Source organism: Bos mutus, chromosome 2 (genome assembly GCF_027580195.1).
Source record: "Bos mutus isolate GX-2022 chromosome 2, NWIPB_WYAK_1.1, whole genome shotgun sequence".
Classification (NCBI taxonomy): Eukaryota; Metazoa; Chordata; class Mammalia; order Artiodactyla; family Bovidae; genus Bos; species Bos mutus.
In genome coordinates this window covers 129,433,527-129,448,908 of record NC_091618.1, presented here as the reverse complement: position 1 = coordinate 129,448,908, position 15,382 = coordinate 129,433,527, and positions in this window count along the sequence as shown.

The window sequence follows — 15,382 nt, the reverse complement described above, 5'->3', positions numbered from 1 at the left end:
TTTCTCTGTTTAGTTTCACCCTGGGGTTCAGTTTGTAAAACTGAAGCTGTAAGTTCTCTATATGTCTGTGTCCATAATTTATAACAGCCTTTATATTTTGCTGAGTAAATGTAGAATGTTTTGCTATTCTGTAGGGTATTGAAAAATTCCATTCTAAAGCCTCTTAAATTAAAGGAACTTTGATCTAATTGGTCTATAGACAAACATATGCACTTGTACAAATCCCCCAAATTAAAAAGAATAAGAATTTCTAAAGCTTTCGGTGTGCTAAGCTTAAAAAAAATTACTAGCTTAGAAACATTTGAAGAATCCAAGTGTATATAATTAAGGTGAGTCTTTGAAAAATCAGCTTGGATTAATAATTTTGGTTTAAGAATAAAATAGCATTTGTATCTTTTCTCTGATTTAGCAATGTTAAGTAAAATAAATACAAACATGTTTAAAAAGGCATTAGATTTGTTTTCTCAGGAAGAGATCAGCTAGTCTGAACTTCTTAAACTACTTATATTGATTTACTCATTAAATAAGCTAATAGTATTGCTAGAAAATATTTACGTTTATGAAAAATGTTAATTTATGTTCACTAAAGTTATTAAGAGAAACTTTTTACATCCACAGAAATTATGTTTTGTACTATGTAAGTTTAAATATAATTCAAAAATCCTTAAAACCCTGATATAATATTAAATTAATTACTGATTAATCATTTGGTAACTAGATTTTTAAAAAATTAAATTCTAAAACATTGATTAATAAAAGCATAATTTTAAGTTCATATACTTTTGCTTTTATATGTGATAGAATGGCTATCCTTTTGAGTCGTGTTAATGTATGTATTTATTTTTGCCACTTTCAGAAGGTGCGAAAGGAATGTGTGTGGTTGTAGGCAGTTGTGTTATGTGAACTTATGAGTTTTATTCATCTGCTGAAATGCTTGCATGTAACAGTTCTCAATAATCTACCTCCAGCTTCCCCTATGAAACAGAAGTTATTAAATTGGTTGAAAGTTATAATTAATATGGGGCTAAGCAACTTAGCAGCAGCAGCAAGACCACGTAAGGACTTCCCTGGTGGCTCAGATGGTAAAGCGTCTGTCTACAATGTGGGAGACTCAGATTCGAGCCCTGGGTTGGGAAGATCCCCTGGAGAAGGAAATGGCAATCCACTCCAGCACTGGAAAATCCCATGGACAGAGGAGCCTGGTAGGCTACAGTCTACGGGGTCGCAAAGAGTTGGATACGACTGAGCAACTTCACTAAGACACGTAAAGGGAGGTAATAAGACAGCATGCAAAGTAATGCAATGAGTCTTGTTTTGCACGGAGAAAGAGGGTCCTAAAGTGTCACCTTGTTCAGAATATGAAACAGCACAGTGAAAGACAAAACTTGAGGAAGTATAGCAAGTTGGCGAAGTTTTGATGAAAGTGGATCTTATTTGCCTTGGTTTGCAATACAAGGCTCTGAAAACAAATTTTGAAATATGCTAAAATTTTGGCAAAGTACATTCAGTTTTGAAGTCTTATTCACCTATAATAATTTTTTAAACATTACTGCCAAATTGTATATTAATTAAAAACTAAAATTTGATTCTCTTAACCCACCGTCTGGCTCCATTTCCCCAAACCTATAGGGTTCACTACAATTTATCTGGGGCTTCTCCTGACATACTAACGATGTCATCTTAATTAGTATTTGGGGGTGACGGAGCACTTATCTGTAAAGTTTTAGAGAATGAACTTCCCAGGGTATTAGTCTTCTCTGTAACTCACCTCCTATGGTAGAATCTGGCAGAGTGGGAGCTCTGATTAACATTTGAACTGACCCTGACCTACAGTTGTTTCTAGGGGCTTTCCTGTGGCTCGGACAGTAAAGAATTCACCTGCAATGCGGGAGATCCAGGTTACATCTCTGGGTGGGGAAGATCCCCTGGAGAAGGGCAAGGCAACCCACTCCAGTGTTCTTGCCTGGAGAATCCCATGGACAGAGAAGCCTGGCGGGCTACAGTCCATGGGGTTGCAAAGAGTGGGACACAACTGAGCAACTAACACTTTTCAAGTTGTTTCTGGAGTGAGTAGCCAGAAACACTGCTGACGGATCTATGGTTTTTCATCCCTCTTTGTGGGAGGGGTGGTGTTGAGAGAGTTGTTGCTTATGGGTCTGCTTTGGTTCTGATGTTTCTATTTTTTTTCTGAGGCCACCCCAAGATAATGTAATACTAAATTGTACAGTGGTAATCATATTGGCAAGGTGACACACTATTTTCAAAGTTCTTTCACATTTTATCTTGTTTTCTTCATGTTTATTTAATTGCTATTATCTTTCCCCTCAGTTGCTGTAGCTCCTGTGTTGCTTGAAGTAATATTTTAGGGTTACTTGGTATCATTTGTCTTGCCTGACTGGTTCAGGGCTGTCTGTCTGGAGCCTAGGATACAAATAGCTAGAATGTTCTTCCTTCTTTCATGTGTCTTTCACTTAAGTCCATTGCTGCTGTATATCCTGCTTCATAGGATAATTCATATTTATTAATGCTATTTATACTCTTCCTCGGAGAAGGCAGTGGCACCCCACTCCAGTACTCTTGCCAGGAAAATCCCATGGACAGAGGAGCCTGGTGGGCTGCAGTCCATGGGGTTGCTAAGAGTCGGACATGACTGAGCAACTTCACTTTCACTTTTCACTTTCATGCATTGGAGAAGGAAATGGCAACCCACTCCAGTGTTCTTGCCTGGAGAATCCCAGGGATGGGGGAGCCTGGTGGGCTGCTGTCTATGGGGTCGCACAGAGTCGGACACGACTGAAGCGACTTAGCAGCAGCAGCAGCAGCAGAAGTGACTTAGCAGCAGCAGCAGCATACTCTTCCTCTGATGCTACATTCTTAATATATTTCATTTGCTTTAATAACACAGTTCAATATTGACCATTTTGTAAAAGTGATGTGTATTATTAGATTGGCTTTCAAGGTTTTGAATAAATAATATCCCAAACACTGTTTTTCCTCAGTTTAATCTAACACAGATTTGTTTCTAGCCATGCAAGTTCTTGTTGTCCTGTCTCTCTCAAATGAGGTGTGGAGTAATGCTGTAGTTCCCAAATATCAGTTAGTAGATGGGTGGCCTTCTTACTGTATAAAACCACCTGAAAGTCTTGTTCAGTTACATATAGATTTCTCAATCCTTTCCCCAGATTTACTAAATCAACTCTTTGTGGATGGGACATGATTGTCTCTTGCAGAGCAAAGTGCTTACCATATATCCTATAACCAGAATGTCTGGGTTTGAATTTTGGCCTCTACATATATTAGATGTGAAACTTCAGGTACGTCATTAAAACTCTCAAGTCCCAGTTTCCTGACCTGTAAAATGGGAGTAATAATGGTGCCTACCTCAGATGGCTGTTGTGGGGATTAAATGAGCTAATAGTTGTAGAGTATTTTTTTTTTTTTACAGTTTCAGGCATATACTAAGCAGTATCTAAGCATGTGTTAAACAGATAAATCAGAAGTTACCCTTGATGATTTTAACACAAACAAATTTATGAATCAATGGAATGGAATGAGGCTCTGAAATGCTTGACCTGTTTCTCATTGAAGATATACCCTTTTATCTATTTCCAGTGGTTCTCAGCAGGGCTACTACTGCCCCAGCCACTTCTTTACAAAATATGTGGAGGAACTTTTGGTTGTCACAATATTTTGATTGGTTCTGTTAATGCTGATGGGGGAAGAAATAACTGGGAGTTGGTCGAAAGGAGACAGACTGACCCACAGATGCCAAGAAGCCTGGACTAGCAGGTCAAAGGGCAGTCTCTGGGGGCAGATGAGGGGCCCTGGAATCCAGTAGTGTCAGGAAGCATTCAACAGGAGGCTTCCTGTGTGCTGTTTTGGATCTGTCAGGAATTCTCTGTTCCTTATTAATTCCTGAATATTCAGGAATTAAGTGAAGAGGCAAGCCTTTCCGGGGCTGAGGAATCCAGGCATTTCCTTCATTAGTTTTTCTATACGGTTATAAGTACCCTCTTCCTTTTTATGAACCATATGGTAAAAGTGATTATTTACAACTCTTTCTCTCTTTAATATGGATGGCCTATGTTTTGTAAGTCTGGAATTTTAATCTTTATCTTTGCTGAGGATAACTACAGTATATATGCCCACACCATGTTGATTAAAACACCTTTGCTCCATCAGAGCTTTGGTCCCCGTGTCTTGCTTTCTCTCTCTCTTTCTCAGGCTATTTCTTTGGAGCACAGAGGCTCTCTGAGTTCACTTTCCAGTCCGGGCTTCTAAGACCCTCTCGAGAAGGCACTGTCTCCCCATCGAGAGGGCGCCTGAGGCCTCTGTGAACAGAGCAAGTCCTGTGCAGGGGCTTTATTGGCTTTCTTGTAAACCAAGGAATATCAGCCTCTTTCTCTCTCCTTTACTTTCTTATCGGTTGACTCCAGACCACCAGGTTCCGGTCCATTAAAGGACCTCAACATAGTAGGGTGGGAATACGGATGGACTCTAAGACAAATCACACGGAGGTGAAATCAAGGTAGAAGTGATGCAATCTGAGCTCGTGACTTGCCTCAGGAATCATGTCAGAAGATGATGGCCTGAGATACTGGACTAGTGTTTGTAGGCAGCCTCTAGGAAAGGGAGCTTCCCTGGTGGCTCAGTGGTAAAGCATCTGACTGCCAATGCAGCAGATGCAGGTTCAATCCCTGGGGTTGGGAAGATCCCCTGGAGAAGGAAATGGTGATCCACTCCAGTATTCTCACCTGGGAAATCCTATGGACAGAGGAGCCTGGTGGGCTACAGGCCCCGGGATCATAGGAGTCAGACATGCTTTAGCAACTATAACCACCACCACCACTAGCCCTTTATAACACAGGCACTGACAAGACTCAGGGACTTAGTCCTAATAAAGAAGTGAGTGTATCAGATTGCTGTTGATCCCTCAAGGGAAATAGCTGAGCCTCCATGCACTGGGCTGGGGATGAGTAAACTTTACTACCTGACATAAGGTTGGTTCTGAAGTTTCACATCAGCCATGGAATGTGGAGATCAGGTGCTCCTGACTCCTACAGACAACGTCACTTTGGGGCTCTTCTGCAGGATAGAGACTAGGATGAAGTAAATGAGGACCTTGGGTGTAGACTTTAAAGAGGCCGTCATTCTCAGGGCCCTGCAAGTGAGTGTCTCTTTAAATTTTTCACCCTAGGTACCTCAAACACCACATCATAGTCTCAAACTTGCTCTTAAACCAACCGGATTTGAAGACTTCATTGTTGGTGGGTCTGCCTTACAAAGTAGTGCTCAGTGGGGCTTGTGAATGGCGCCAGTGCTAAATGCTTTCTATGCTGCCCATGCCTGGGGTATCTTTACATGCTTGACAGCTGTGTCGAAGGTTGATCAAAATGCTACTTCCAGAGCTTCTGCACGCAGGTGCGGTAGTCCACCTACTTTCCCAAAGACTGTGACTCATTGGGAAAGATGCTGATGCCAGAAAAGATGGAGGGCAGGAGGAGAAGAGAGCGACAGAGGATGAGGTGGTTGGATGGCATCACGGACTCAATGGACATGGGTTTGAGCAAACTCAGGGAGATAGTGAAGGACAAGGAAGCCTGGCAAGGGTCAGTTCAGGGGGTTGCAAAGAGTTGGACACGACTTAGCGACTGAACAACAAAGGGCATTTTTAAAAAGTTTTGGTCTACATAATTGAAGAGGCAAAATTAAGCATAGCCATCTCTGTGCATTAGATTGCAGTGAATGACCTGAGTCAGTTAAATAAAATAGTTATGAATGTTTGATGTCTAAAGAGCTGCAAATAGTGATTAGGCCTTTACTGTTGCCAAATTTGCATTTTGATGCTTTTACAACTTGTTGAAACGAGTCCGCCTGAGTGAATCAACAAAAACAACTAAAGTTAAAATGTCTCAGTGATAAATATATATATATATATATATTTAGATAATGTTTTTCTTTGTAAAATGCCCTCATTGTAATGCAGGATTTTTCATAGCTGGGTATTTTTACTCCAGTTCTGATCGTTAGCACTCATACAGATTTACAAAGCTGTTAACCAAAGTCTGTTTATGGTAACAGCGTGACTTTGTGTATCTTATTACTATGTTTTGTGAAGCACTAGCTAGGGAAATACTACTTGTGCTATCACAGTGTAAACAAGCAAGTTTGTTCAGTTTCCCTGCATGTATTTGCCTGGTGTTCTGGTGTTAAAAGTATTGCAGTGCAGTGGTTATTGGCTTGCCCTAGTGAGACCAACCTAGACAGCATATTAAAAAGCAGAGACATTACTTTGCCAACCAAGGTCCATCTATTCAAGGCTATGGTTTTTCCAGTGGTCATGTATGGATGTGAGAGTTGCACTATAAAGAAAGCTGAGCGCTGAAGAATTGATGCTTTTGAACTGTGGTGTTGGAGAAGACTCTTGAGAGTCCCTTGGGCTGCAAGGAGATCCAACCAGTCCATCCTAAAGGAGATCAGTCCTGGGTGTTCATTTGAAGGACTGATGCTGAAACTCCAATTCTTTGGCCACCTGTTGTGAAGAGCTGACTCATTGGAAAAGACCCTGGTGCTGGGAGGGATTGGGGGCAGGAGGAGAAGGGGACGACTGCCGGGAGCCAGCACAGGAGTCCCCACCCATGACAAGGCCATGTGGGAGAGTTCTGGTGGGCAAGGCGAGCCAGAACTCGAGGGGTGCCCCTCTGGGCCTGCCTGAGTGTCTACCCCAAAACCAGAATCTGTTTTACTATTTTAAGACTTTCACCAACTCTTCTGACATTAATGAGGGGCTATCCCCGACCAACTTTCTCTGTAAGAAAATCAACTTAAAACTCCAGTTAATAAGTATTCTGGGCATAATAGGAGTGTTTCAATTCAAACCCCTCTGATGACTTTCTAGCTTGCCTGACAGGTTTGTTCATATTCACAGCCTCCCAACCACGAGAGGCAGGGAAAGCTTAAGATATTCTAACAATGCAGAGCTTCTCAGGGAGTTAAAGTTGTTAAAATATAACTAGTAGAGGATTTCCTTGTTGAGCTAATGCTTGCTGCCAAGTTTCCATATCCCTTACCTACTGTGTCCCTGGGAGTGTATTGATTAATATAGTTGGTGTATAGACATGTAAGTAGTAGCTTTAATGTTTGTAACCTTGGACCCTTGAGTTAATTCTTTTCTTGTTATAGCCCACCACACTTTTGCCCTAAAGGAATGCTATTTTATCTAATGCTTTCGGAGGGTGGCACCTGACTTTAGAATAATCACCTTTAGAGAAAAATAAGTTTTCTGAAGAAAGGGTCATAAAATGTTAACGGGCCTCCTGGCCAGAAGATGATGTAAATCACCTAAAACTTTTGCATATGATAAGTTTGCAGAAAGAAAGCCTGGCTTCGATAAGGATAAAGGACTGCTGACCTTGCATGACTCTACCCCTTCCTCCATTATCCTCTATGCACAACTTAAGGTATAAAAACTACTTTGGAAAATGAAGTGCGGGCCTTGCTCACCGAAGCTTGGTCTCCCCATGTCGTTCTTTCTCTTTCCTTTTCCTATTCAGGCTGATTCCATGGAGCGCAGGGGCTCTCTGCGTTCACTTTCCTGCCTGGGCTTCTAAGACCCACTCGAGAAGGTGCCTAAGGTGGGGCACCTTCTGCGATTTGAGAGGGCGCCTGCGGCCTACGTGAGCAGAGTAAGTCCCGTGCTGGGGCTTTATTGGCTTTCTGCGTAAACCAAAGAATATCAGCCTCTTTTCTCTCCTCTGTTTTCTTAACTGCAAAATTCTTTCCTTATCTCTTTATCTATTCTTTTGCCGACGCCGTCCTCCCGAGGGAATCCCTGGATCCAACCAGGGCTGGACCCCGGTAGACGACAGAGGATGAGATGGCTGGATGGCATCACTGACTCAATGGAAATGAGTCTGAGCGAACTCCGGGAGTTGGTGATGGACAGGGAGGCCTGGCGTGCTGCGGTTCATGGTGTCGCAAAGTGTCGAACATGACTGAGCGACTGAACTGAACTGAACTGAGTGAGATAAAACAAAACAGGATTTGAGTATGTGTCTGTACCTCTTGATTTTATGGTGGATGTTGAGTGTCCAAGGAAGGCTGAGATTAAATTCTGGATGACTAAAACCAGACCTACTGCTGGTCTAATGTTATCAATATAAGTTTGTGTGACTGAGGCTTCTTGAAAAAAGGGGCATGGATGGCTTTTGTAGAAGAGAGAATATACGTATAGGGCAGGGGAAGAGGGAGGAAATGAGAGAGGAGGAGGGATGTTGGGCAGTTAGAACTCTTGGGAGACTATTTGTTAAAAAAACAGAAAACAGAAACTTGGAAATTGTGACTTCCCAGTGGCCCAGTTGTTAAGACTTCAACGTTCCACTGCAGGGGACAAGAGTTTGATTTCTGTAATTAGTGATGTTGAGCATCTTTCCATGTGTTAGTTGGCCATCTATTTCTCTTTTTTTGAAAAATGTTTTTTCAGGTCCTCCGCCTACTTTTTTTTTTTTGTAGTTGTATGAGTTTATATATATGTATATATAGGCTATAATGCCTTATTGTATATATCATTTGCAAGCATTTTTTCCCATTCATTAAGCAGGTTGTTGTTTTGTTGAGTTTTCTTCACTGTGCAAAACCTCTTTAGTCTGATGCAGTCTTACTTATTTATGTTTTTGTTCCCCTTACCTGAGGAGACAGATCCAAAAAAACAATACTGCTAAGATTGATGTCAAAGAACACAGTGCCTATGTGTTCTTCTCAGAGTTTTAAGGTTTCATGTCCTGCATTGAAGTCTTCAATTCATTTTGAGTTTGTCGTTGTGTGTTGTGTGAGAAAGTAATCCGGTTTCATTCTTTTGCATATAGCTGTTTGGTTATCCCCAAAACTAATTATTGAAGTTCCCCTCTAACCCTGAGGATTAGAGATGACGTTTGGAAATGTTTGGGGCTTTTCACATGGCTCAGTGATAAAGAATCAGCCTGCCAGTGCAGGAGTCATGGCTTTGATCCCCAAGTTGGGAAGATCCCCTAGAGGAGGAAATGGCAACCCACTCCAGTATTCTTACCTGGGAAATGCCATGGACAGAGGAGCCTGGTGGGCTACAGTCCATGGGGTTGCAAAGAGTTGGACATAACTGAGTGACTTGGTGTGGAAATAGTATTATAATCCCCTAGCCTAATTTTTCTTGAGGAGAATCAACTGTAGTTAAACTTGGAAGCAATCATATAGACCTTTAGCTTATCCAGTATGACAAGTTGTCCCTTCTCTGAAATATTTATAGGAATTTCTGGGTTACAGAGCTTATTGCTGGACTCTTTGGGGCAACAAACATAATCTTTCTTCTGAATTTCATTCTGCCTAAGCTTCCTGACACTGTCTAGTCTGTTGGTATGAGGAATTAGCTTGACTGCTTTCTAAATGTTGAACCAATCTTATTCCTGGGATAAACTCCAGTTGGTTATGATGAATTACGTTTTAATATTTTTTTGTATCCAATTTGCTAATATTTTCTTGAAGAGTTTTACATCTAGGTTCATGAGAGCTGTGGGTCTGCAGCTTTATTTTGTTGCAATGCATTTTTTTTTTCCTTTTGATTTTGGCATCAGGGTAATGATGACTTCAGAAATCAGTTGGGAAGTGTTCCTTCCTAATTGCATTTTGGAATAGTTTATATAAATATTATTATTTCTTCTCTTAATGTTACGTAAAATTTCCCAGCAAAGTAATCTGTGTCTGGAATTTTCTTTGTTGGACAGTGTTTTAAAAACAATTATTTTGATTTCTTTATTAAAGATAAGAAAAGTTATAGGTTTCTTTTTGAGCTTTGTCTGTGCCTTGCAAAGAGTTTGTCCCTTCCTCAGGCCTGTGCCTTAAAGAAGTGTTGCTCAGATCTTACTTGTGAGCACCAGCGGTTGTGAATTTCCCTCGTATCTATGGCCACCCAGACATTGTATCCTCACACTTTTCAGCAATTCATTGAAAACATTAGCTGAGCTTTTCTTCTTGGCTTGTCTGGCATCTGGGGGAGTCTGACCCAGGAAGAAGTGCCTATGTCCTGACTCTCACCGAGGGCTCCTGACTTTCCTTTGCTTCAGCCTGGTTTGTTACCCTGTGAGCTTAGTTCTCCAATGTGTTCAAGGAAAGCTGTGATTTTGCAGATCATTCATTTTTTGTTATTGCAAATGGAAGAGTGATTTTCTTTCAGGCTTTCCATAACCTAAAGGGAGCGTGAAGTCTAATACAAGTTTTTTTTTTTTTTTAATTGAACTTAAATTTCACTTATAAACAAAATGTTTATGTACATATTCATATTTTCTTCCCTTCTTCTAGATAAACTGTAGCACACTGTACATACGTTCCTGCACTTTGACGTTCTTATCTAACATTATATCCTGGAGATGATTTCACAATAGTGTAAAGCAGTGCATGCTTGTTTCTGCCCACGGCTGCCCAGTATGAACCCCATCATGTGTTGTCCCTTAGGTGATTCAGTCATCCTTCTATTTCAGGACTCTGTGGTTATTTCCATTCCTTTGCTTTTACAAGTAGCACTGCATAGCTTATCACTTATTATTCTCATTTCTGCACCTTACTTCCGACCTTTAATACCTTTTTATATGTTTAATACAGTATTTCCTTCCTGAACTTAATATGGCTATGTTTTGAGGAGCTCTGCACCCAGAATCCCACTCATTCCTTCTTTATGAGTTTGAGGCCCTCTCCAGACATTCCCATACTTTTTCAGTTCGAGTACTCTAAATGTCCCCATAACTTTTCCATGGTCCCCAAAGCTGCTGCTAAGTCGCTTCAGTTGTGTCCGACTCTGTGCGACCCCAGAGACAGCAGCCCACCAGGCTCCCCCATCCCTGGGATTCTCCAGGCAAGAACACTGGAGTGGGTTGCCATTTCCTTCTCTAATCCCCAAAGCTGAGAACAAGCCAAAAAACAAATGAGCAAAAAAAATTCCGAGTAATTCTTTTTACTAAGTAATGAGGTCCAAAAACTTAAGAAATATTTGCATTTGAACAACTTAGTAGCTACTTGAAAAAATAGTACACATAAAGTTGAAATGGAAAATAACATTTACATTTTATTCTTAAGTAACCACAGTCATTAATAGGGTGTGTATGACTGCTGGGCACTGTATAACTTCTCAAATCTTGGAATAAGATTGAGCATCACCACCCTCGTTTCTGTTCCTCAGTGATTTTCATGAGGTATTTTTTTTTTTTTCATCTCAGAAACCACCAGTTATCTTTGCAAAGATATGACATCATTGTCAAAATAAATGTAGTACAATCTAATGTTGAAACTGAGAATACCTTGAGCAACCAGTTCAAGCCATGTCCAACAGATGTCAGTATCACTGTGTTTCCCTCAAAATTTAGAATATCCCATGGTGTCCTTTGGGTTCACAGACACCCCATGGCATCACAGGGCACAGTCTGAGAATCACAGGCCTTCCCATCTTGCTGCTGTCGGCACCATAGATGATGTAAAACTCTGTTACCTATAAACACCTTTGCATCCAAGTTAGCTTTCTTCCAGTTTAACAACCAGATTCTACTTTCTGAACACATCATACGGTCATACTTCATTTCTCATTTCTTATTACTATTCTACTATAGGTAAGTAAGTAAGTAAGTGAAGTCGCTCAGTTGTGTCCGACTCTTTGCGACCCCGTGGACTGTAGCCTACCAGGCTCCTTTGTCCATGGGATTTTCCAGGCAATAGTACTGGAGTGGATTGCCATTTCCTTCTCCAGATTCTTCTAATATGTTATTCCTCAAAGACCCAACTCTGAGTCTGTCCTGTTAGACTAGAAAGTCACCTGCCATCTTCTTACTTTCTTATCTACATAATCACTTTCTCATTCCACTGGAAAATAATAAAATCTGTATCTCTATTGACAATTCTTTAAATTCTTAAATTCAATATTTAAAATACTAAATTAAAAAAATCTTATTAATACCTTGTTCCTAATGACCAGCATGAATGCAGAGTTGGAAAGAAATATGCAGTTGTACCCTGTAGATGTAAAAAGCTAAAGGGTATAGATAATAGTAAAATAGAGTTAAAAAAAATTAGGATACGATGAGCTTTCACTATCTATTGCCTTTGTTTAAAATAGAACTTATTTAACTGTTGCTAAGTCACTTCAGTCATGTCCGACTCTGTGTGACCCCATAGACGGCAGCCCACCAGGCTCCCCCATCCCTGGGATCCTCCAGGCAAGAACACTGGAGTGGGTTGCCATTTCCTCCTCCAATGCATGAAAGCGAAAGGTGAAAGTGAAGTCACTCAGTCATGTCTGACTTAGCGACCCTATGGACTGCAGCCTACCAGGCTCCTCCATCCACGGGATTTTCCAAGCAAGAGTACTGGAGTGGGGTACTATTGCCTTCTCCTTATTTAACTGTAGATTTATGCAAATTAATTTAAAATAATGGTCATGTTTAATAACCAGCTTAAAAAAGTCCTAAAAATTTACCCATCAGCCAGTTTAAGCTGGTTTCAATCACCACTCTTCCTATAGATAAATTTTCATTAAAAAAATTAAAGGGTCACTACAAAGATGTACTATACAGTACAGGAAATATAGCCAATGTTCTATAATAACTATAAATGGTGTATAATCTTTAAAATTTGTGAATCACTATGTTGTACACCTGCAACTTATATAATATTGTAAATCAACTATATCAGAATTAGAAAATATTAAAAAGGCATGGGGATTTTTTGGCTGATGTTCAATTCATTAGGTTATTGTTACCTCTTAAATTTTACTTGGTGTTTATTATTGCTCTTGCTCTGACATGTGTTTCAGTTTTTGCCCAATGGAGTTTGAAATTGGCCATAGTTGGAATATGTGCACCACTTAAATTGGCAAATAAGACAAATGGAGGCTTCTCTACTCCACCTCCTTCCCTCTTCCATCTGCACAGAGGGCAACTGTTAAACATTATTGACACACCAATGTTCTGATTAAGATATAATTTTAAAATGAAGTAATAAGCTATGTGTAGAGAGATTATGTGTAGCAGAATCATTTTAATTGCAAAAAAAAATATGACTCATTGGAAAAGATTCTGATGCTGGGAGGGATTGGGGCAGGAGGAGAAGGGGACAACAGAGGATGAGATGGCTGGATGGCATCACTGACTCGATGGATGTGAGTCTCAGTGAACGCCGGGAGTTGGTGATGGACAGGGAGGCCTGGCGTGCTGCGATTCATGGGGTCACAAAGAGTCGGACACGACTGAGTGACTGAACTGAACTGAACTGAAAATACTTTAAATTGTAGGTCAGGACTAGTTGATTTAAGATTTTATTTCTGTGAATCACTAGCAGTCATTATAATATACACAAAATATCTAGACACATGGAATAGTGTAGTTCAGTTCAGTTCAGTTGCTCAGTCGTGTCCGACTCTTTGCAATCCCATGAACCGCAGGACGCCAGGCCTCCCTGTCCATCACCAACTTGCGGAGTCCACCCAAACCCATGTCCATCGAGTCAGTGATGCCATCCAACCATCTCATCCTCTGTCATCCCCTTCTCCTCCTGCCCTCAATCTTTTCCAGCATCAGGGGCTTTTCAAATGAGTCAGCTCTTCGCATCAGGCGGCCAAAGTATTGGAGTTTCAACTTCAACATCAGTCCTTCCAATGAACACCCAGGACTGATCTCCTTTAGGATGGACTGCTTGGATTTCCTTGCAGTCCAAGGGACTCTCAAGAGTCTCCTCCAACACCACAGTTCAAAAGCATCAATTCTTTGGCACTCAGCTCTCTTTATAGTCCAAATTTCACATCCATACATGACCACTGGAAAAAGCATAGCCTTGACTAGACGGACCTTTGTTGGCAAAGTAATGTCTCTGCTTTTCAATATACTATCTAGGTTGGTCATAACTTTCCTCCAAGGAGTAAGCGTCTTTTAATTTCATGGCTGCAATCACCATCTGCCATGATTTTGGAGCCCCCCAAAATAAAGTCTGACACTGTTTCCACTGTTTCCTTATCTATTTCCCATCAAGTGATGGGACCGAATGCCAGGATCTTCGTTTTCTGAATGTTGAGCTTTAAGCCAACTTTTTCACTCTCCTCTTTCACTTTCATCAAGAGGCTTTTTAATTCCTCTTCACTTTCTGCCATAAGGGTGGTGTCATCTGCATATCTGAGGTTATTGATATTTCTCCCGGCAATCTTGATTCCAGCTTGTGCTTCTTCCAGCCCAGTGTTTCTCATGATGTACTCTGCATAGAAGTTAGATAAGCAGGGTGACAATATACAGACTGACATACTCCTTTTCCTATTTGGAACCAGTCTGTTGTTCCATGTCCAGTTCTAAATGTTGCTTCCTGACCTGCATGTAGGTTTCTTAAGAGGCAGGTCAGGCGGTCTGGTATTCCCATCTCTTTCAGAATTTTCCACAGTTTATTGTGATCCACACAGTCAAAGGCTTTGGCATAGTCAGTAAAGCAGAAATAGATGTTTTTCTGGAACTCTCTTGCTTTTTTGATGATCCAGTGAATGTTGTCAATTTGATCCTTTGTTCCTCTGCCTTTTCTAAAACCAGCTTGAACATCTGGAAGTTCACGGTTCATGTATTGCTGAAGCCTGGCTTGGAGAATTTTGAGCATTACTTTACTAGCATGTGAGATGAGTGCAATTGTGTGGTAGTTTAAGCATTCTTTGGCATTGCCTTTCTTTGGGATTGGAATGAAAACTGACCTTTTTCAGTCCTGTGGCCACTGCTGAGTTTTCCAAATTTGCTGGCATATTGAGTGCAGCACTTTCACAGCATCATCTTTCAGGATTTGAAATAGCTCAACTGGAATTCCATCATCTCCACCAGCTTTGTTTGTAGTGATGCTGTCTAAGGCTCACTTGCCTTCACATTCCAGGATGTCTGGCTCTAGGTGAGTGATCACACCATCATGATTATCTGGGTCATGAAGATCTTTTTTGTACAGTTCTTCTGTGTATTCTTGCCACCTCTTCTTAATATCTTCTGCTTCTGTTAGGTCCATACCATTTCTGTCCTTTATCGAGCCCATCTTTGCATGAAATGTTCCCTTCGTATCTCTAATTTTCTTGAAGCGATCTCTAGTTTTTCCTATTGTTTTCCTTTATTTCTTTGCATTGATCACTGAAGAAGGCTTTCTTATCTCTCCTTGCTATTCTTTGGAACTCTGCATTCAAATGGGTATATCTTTCCTTTTCTCTTTTGCTTTTCACTTCTTTTCTTTTCACAGCTATTTGTAAGGCCTCCCCAGACAGCCATTTTGCTTTTCTGCATTTCTTTTTCTTGGAGATGGTCATGATCCCTGTCTCCTATACAATGTCAGGAACTTCCATCCATAGTTCATCAGGCAATCT